General features: G+C 31.2%; 1 non-coding gene across 1 annotated transcript; it reads right to left on the reverse strand.

Annotated features, from left to right (window-relative positions):
* Positions 1 to 4,408: 4,408 nt before the first annotated feature.
* On the reverse strand, positions 4,409 to 4,572 carry LOC124075284 (U1 spliceosomal RNA). Its single transcript, XR_006845993.2, has one exon. It is a non-coding gene; the product is annotated as a U1 spliceosomal RNA (small nuclear RNA).
* Positions 4,573 to 6,499: the final 1,927 nt, after the last annotated feature.

Here is a 6,499-nt window from a genome sequence, read left to right on the forward strand (position 1 = left end):
AGCTACAACCCCAGCCCCCTGAAATATATATTTAATGTCTTGTTTATTTTCAAAAATCAACAGAAGGCAAAGAAAGCTCATTAATAATCAAAAGTGTATTGTACTTTACCTAGCTTATTCTTATTTTCCATTAAAATTATTCAGATGAAATTTATGAAAAACCCACTCTGTGTACCAGACTACTTGGTTTAATGTTGTGTCCTTGTCTTTCAATTGTTTATGAGAGTTTGAAGTAGATAACTGCATAAACAAATAATCATTGAGCAGTGAAGAATGTAAAAAAATAATAGCTGAGATAAGTCATGTGCCATTATAGGAGCATTAGAAAGAGAGCTAATGATTAGATTAACTTTTCTCTAGGTTTGCACTGATCCTTGTATATTCCTCCAAAATAACACATTGTATTATATTGCTTCACACATGATAGGCAAGTGCTCCACAACTGAGCTACAACCCTAGTCCCACCATAGTGTTTTTAATAAATGCATACTTCTTAGTGAATATTTCATTAAACTTTTCACAATATAAACTTACCATTAGATTGTAATGAAATTATATAGTAAGTATATGTACCTAGAATCTAGCATTGTGCTAAAACATTGTAGATCTTCAATAAAAGTTTGTTAAATTCTTGGGTGATGTCAAATTTGGATTTTGACCTGGGTTTTGAAGGATCAATACATTTTCTACTTGTAGAAATAGGGTGCAGATTTCTCACATTTTTCTATTCTGATTATTCTAATTTTTTAAATGAATGGATAAATTTTCAAATTACTATTCAGCTTCAATATATCTTGTCAAAAATTTCAGCCTCTTTGTATATTTAAAGAACAGTAAAAATGGCTCATATAGCACAGAGACTTTACCATTCAGTACCCCAGATAAAGCACATTTATGATATATCTAATAACTAACTATATCTTTATATTCATATATAGAGAAATATAAGTATAACAAAGATCATACTAATTGATATCAAAATATGAAGTGAAACTCAAATATTTTAATTTCCTGACTTATAAGTAAGACCAGAAGAGTTTTTATTACCTAAAATCCAAACTTTCAGAGCAAGACTTTCCTCTTTTATGAGTTTTAATGAAATTCTTTTACAAAATGGGAATTTTGAACTGGTGATCACTGATATTCTACGTAACTCCTGTGGACTACGAGTTAGTTTCAATTTAAGTTTAAAAATTGTGCAGGAATAAAACATATGAAATTAATAATTTATTTATGTGTTGCCATTAAATTTTACTCTTTAATACATCATTTTATTTAAAGCAAAATACCTCAATTAGATCTGCATTACATTTTAACATTGTAATATCTGTAAGTAAGACTTTTGTTTAGGTAAAAATATAAGCAAGGGTTTTCTTGTTGTTGTTATTTTTGGTACCGGGGATTGAACTCACAGGCACTTGACTAATGAACAATGTCCCCAGCCCTATTTTGTATTTTATTTAGAGATTAAGTCTCACTGAGTTGCTTAGCACCTCGCTTTTTCTGAGGCTGGCTTATGACCTCGTGATCCTCCTACATCAGCCTCCCAAGCCACTGATATTATAGGCGTGCACCACTGCACCAAGCTATAAGCAAGGTTTTATGGGAATGAAGATTACTTAGACTAACACTAGTACTGTCTAATAGAATACCATCCTTTGAACATAGACATACATCCTTACGCTTACATATGTGCATGAGTTTCTTTGGCTTAAACTCATGTATTTTTTGAGATCTAATTCAAATAGTACTTTTGTGTAGTTGACCTGTTTCATTAGTATGTTGTGACAATAGAAATGTTTTGGATCACTACCATAAAATATGGTAGCCAATAACCACTGTGACTATTGGGCAGTAGAAATAATTTTAGTATAAATAAGGGATAAATTTTATTTTAAACTTTAGTTTTAAAGTAAATAGCCACATATGGCAAGTGTATGATACTGTGTTAAACTGCTGGAATTTAGATTGTTTAATAGAAGAAGAAATATCTTAACAACATTATACATTTCCCTTTACAAGTAAAATGTTAATTATAAACTGGTCTTAAATACTAAGAACTATTAAATTATTAAGGTTTAAACCTATTGACAATTATTTTATTGCCTTAAAATAAAGGATAGACAGCTTTTACTATCTCATATAGATTTCCCTCTAATGTAATAACAGTTCCTTAACCTAGTATTTTACTTAGCTGTTTTAAATACATTTCTATATCATGAATTTCAAATGGTATTCACTTCAATTTAGGAACATGGGAAAGCAAGATATTTTCTTGATTATACAAATGAGGAAATTTTGATTATCAGGAAGAATTTTGAAGGACAGTGGAATTTCCATATTGGAAAACCAGAATCCAAATTTAGACCCTCTATTTTTCAAAACACAGCATTTTTTTTTCTATTGCAACCTGATTGTAAGGTAGTGAGTATGTTGGTAAAACTTCACTTGAAATTCATGAGGACAGTTTTTTTCTGATTAAATTCCCTTTGAAGATATTTAGATGTCAGGTAGCTGCTTGGCACACTAATCCACTAGTAAACAATTACAAAATTAACCTCCTTAAAAAGAGGAAGAACAAGAATGAGATCAAGAGCTGGGGAGCAAGAAAAAGAAATTTAAAATCATTGTAATAGATTCATTTTCCTAATCTTCAAGTAAGATTACTTCAGGAACCACTTCCATTTTTTAAATATATTTTTTAGCTATAGGTGGACACAATATCTTTATTTTATTTTTATATGGTGCTGAGGATTGAACCCAATTCCCCACTCAGGCTAGGCGAGTGCTCTACCACAGAACCACAACCCCAGCCCAGAAGCACTTCCATTTTGTTGTTGTGATTTTATAAACTTTTAGACAGGATTTAACAGTAGCTGTATTGTCTGATATGCCCACTCATTGGAAGGGGTATGGAGGTATAAAAGTAACACAGTATTGAGAGTGTCAGCATTATATATTTTATCATTTAAATAATATGCAGATAAAACACTACAAAAATCTATTTTTTTCTATTTATCTTCTATTCATGGAAGAATTTTTGAAGGTGATGTCAATTATTCTCTTTTTATGAAAGAATAGCATTTGAAAGGAATGGGCATGTCAGAGGAATGGGGTTTCTAGAGTTACTGATGGGAAATCTGGAAGGCCATTGGGCACATTTCTAGAAAACTCTGGAAGCAAAACTTCCAAGGTAGTTATGTTATTGGGACCCCAAAATATTTTTTAGAAGCAAACTGATTAAGGAAATATTTTTTAAAGTGACTGGATAAGAAATAATACATGATTACAAACAAGATGTATGTAATAATACTACCTAAGTCACTGACATTTATAATTTCCATTTACTTCTGTATGAAATCTTAGGAATTTGTCACAAATATGAGTCTGCCCATTCAATGTCACTTTTACCAAAAATAATTTTATTTCACTTACAGTTTGGTTAAAAAAAAAGTTTCAAATACATTCTTTCACACTTGCTCTGAGGACTAAATGCTAAACACATTGCAGATTCTTATTAGCTATCATCATTAATTATATATCTGGTAGAAATAGATCTTATTAAAAGACATTCAATAGTAAAATATGATCCTATATAGCATGTAAATAGGAATTGATTCAATATATACATTTGGAGGCATGTTTTTTTCTAATATTTAGATATCCTTTGTCATATGCTTCATTGAAAAGGTTCCCCTGGATTTCATTAGCATTATTCGTGATTTACGTAACTACTGGTGGAGTCATGAGAACACAGACTTCTGTGTTCCCTTTTATCTTCAGCCCAAATCTCTGTGTTTATTTCTATAATCCAGAACACTGAAGAATACTGAGGAAAAATAAGTGCTAAGAAACTATATAGAATCCCATTCTCCTGCTGTCTCATGTAGATTTTGGTATGAGCCAGGATGTTCTCATGTTTTATATTTTTTGTTTATAGTTATTCTAATTATTGTTTTTATTATTTTTATTTTTGATTAAGAGGTAATATAATGTGATATCTAAAACACCTGCGATTTCAAATCACTTATGGCCAAAGTATATCTATGTAAATTCAACAAGTTGCATAATTTTGTCCTGACCTCAGTTTCTTCATCTATAGTATGAAGATAGTAAGACCTATCTCATAGTGTTGTTATCAAGATAAAGTGAAATGTACTTGTGAATCTTTTATTACAGTACTTGACATTGAGTGATAGCATGATATAATTTCCTTTTAATATCATTAATCTACACAAGAAAGAGTAGAATGTGGACACTCTATCAACTTTATAACAGTATCATTATATTTATTTATAAACCTGTAGAAATAAGCACATACTGAATTTTAAATATGGATCAATGAATAACTCCAAACCCATTGATCTCTGGAATTCACATTTAGGTTTAAAGTTCTTTTATTTTCTTTCAGGTGAGGGCGTGAACTCAGTCCCCCATTACCACAAATTATACAGTCGAATTTCTCACATTTGGGGTAATCACAGGGGTCAGCACATCTGGAGTGCAATGGATAAGCCTTGCCCTGGGAAAACTACCTTTATGATCATGATATCTCCCCTGTCAGGTAATTATTAGGTTGGAAGTTCTTAAGCAACATAATCAACACAGATAATTACCTGTCTTTAATGAAGAATATTTAAACTTAGCATCCTTCATGTAGGATCACATTTGCAGGAGCAGCAAACTATGTGCGCCTATAAACTTGTAGTATATAGATAATAATGACCCAATATTGCATTTAATTGAAATGAATAAAACTGCAAATTATTGTCCATGACTGCTGTCTTTCCATGGATCATATGTCTTTATTGTCATTTATTTGTGTATTTTCTTTGTGTTCAGTCTTTTCCCCAGTGCTTCAAAAGTACTGTTTTTTTTTTTTTTTTAAACTAAAATTTTCTCCAGGATTAGTGAACCAAATAGGAGCCACTGACATGGTGGTTCTGTGCTCTTTCATTTTAAGAAAGCATAGTGATTAACAAAATATCTTTATATTTCCTCAGTAACTTGTGTTTAGGCTTGCCCTATAACTTAAAGCAAGGTTTTAGACCCAAAGGCAATATTTTACTTGGAGTCTCGAGGTTATGGATCTACTTAATGTCAGAAAATTTGCATAAAATCCAAGTAAATGAGCAAAGTCTTTGTTATTTTAGTGACTTAACTAATGCTAGATTTCAAAACTTATATGTACAGTTGAAAGCAAATTTGCTTAGAAAAATTACATGATGCATTACTACTGAACTTTAAAACAAATTAATTATGCCTGAAACTAGTACTTACCATAGAACATATAACTCTAGGTTTCTGGTTTATATTTATTTTATTTAAAATGACTTAAATTAATGTAATATCTAAAGACAATAGAATTAATCATAGGAAGAGACCAATTATTTACATAGAGGAATTAATTTTAGCATAATCCTACGAAGAACCACAGAACCCCTGATTCTTTAGAAGTAGAATATCAAGTTCATGGAGAGACATTAATGTATTTTTTACAAAGCATTAAGTTTGGAAAATGTTTGTTCTGCCCAGAATGTAATTGAAAATTGGCATTATCATGCCTATAATTCCAGGCTGTCTCTAGCACATTGCTGTCTCCATAATTAAAGTTATATCAAATAAATAAAATTAAGTAGCCAGGTGCAGTGGTACACACCTGTAATTCCAGCAGCTCAGGAGGCTGAGGCAGGAGGATTGCAAATCCAGAGTCAGCTTCAGCAATGGTGAGGTTCTAAGCAACACAGGGAGACCCTATCTCTAAATAACTTACAAAATAGGGCTGGGGATGTGGCTTACTGGTTGAGTGCCCCTGATTTCTATCCCCCCAAATATTAAGCATTTTGCAGTATTTATTTTCTTTACCACATAGAAATTCATCTAGAAGCATCTCTGCTTGCTATTTGCTTGTGAAAATTTAGTAAAACTCTTGACATGTTACAAAGAATGGGATTTATGCTAGCTCAACATCTTTTAGTTGATCATATGGTGATTTTTAAAACTGATTCAGAGACTATTATTTCTTACAAAGAAATTAACTAGTCTAGTATATATATATATATATATATATATATATATATATATATATATATATATATAGAGAGAGAGAGAGAGAGAGAGAGAGAGAGAGAGAGAGATCAGCATGGGCATACAGTGACCTGTCTTAAAATTGTGCTACAAGGATGTGTAGTCTTTGAGATCTTAAAACTTCAGACACTCAGTATATAAGAGTGTTGTGGAAATTTTAGGGAGAAGAGAAATGAAGGGTTTTTTCCTCCAATCCTATGTTTGAAAAGATCAGGATTTTAAATGCTATTGACAAAATTTATCTTATCTTTATGATATTGCAATGTAATCTGTGGATCAAAAGCATTAATATCATCTTGAATATTGTTATAAATGCTGAAAAGCAGGCCTTGGATGTACCCACTATATTTAAACAAGGTATCCAGGTGATTCTTATACATACTAAAGTTTGATCGGCATGACTTAGTGGTTA

This window comes from Marmota monax, unplaced genomic scaffold (assembly GCF_021218885.2).
Source record: "Marmota monax isolate L192 unplaced genomic scaffold, Marmota_monax_Labrador192_F-V1.1 WCK01_AAM20220418_F8-fsc00054, whole genome shotgun sequence".
Lineage (NCBI taxonomy): Eukaryota > Metazoa > Chordata > Mammalia > Rodentia > Sciuridae > Marmota > Marmota monax.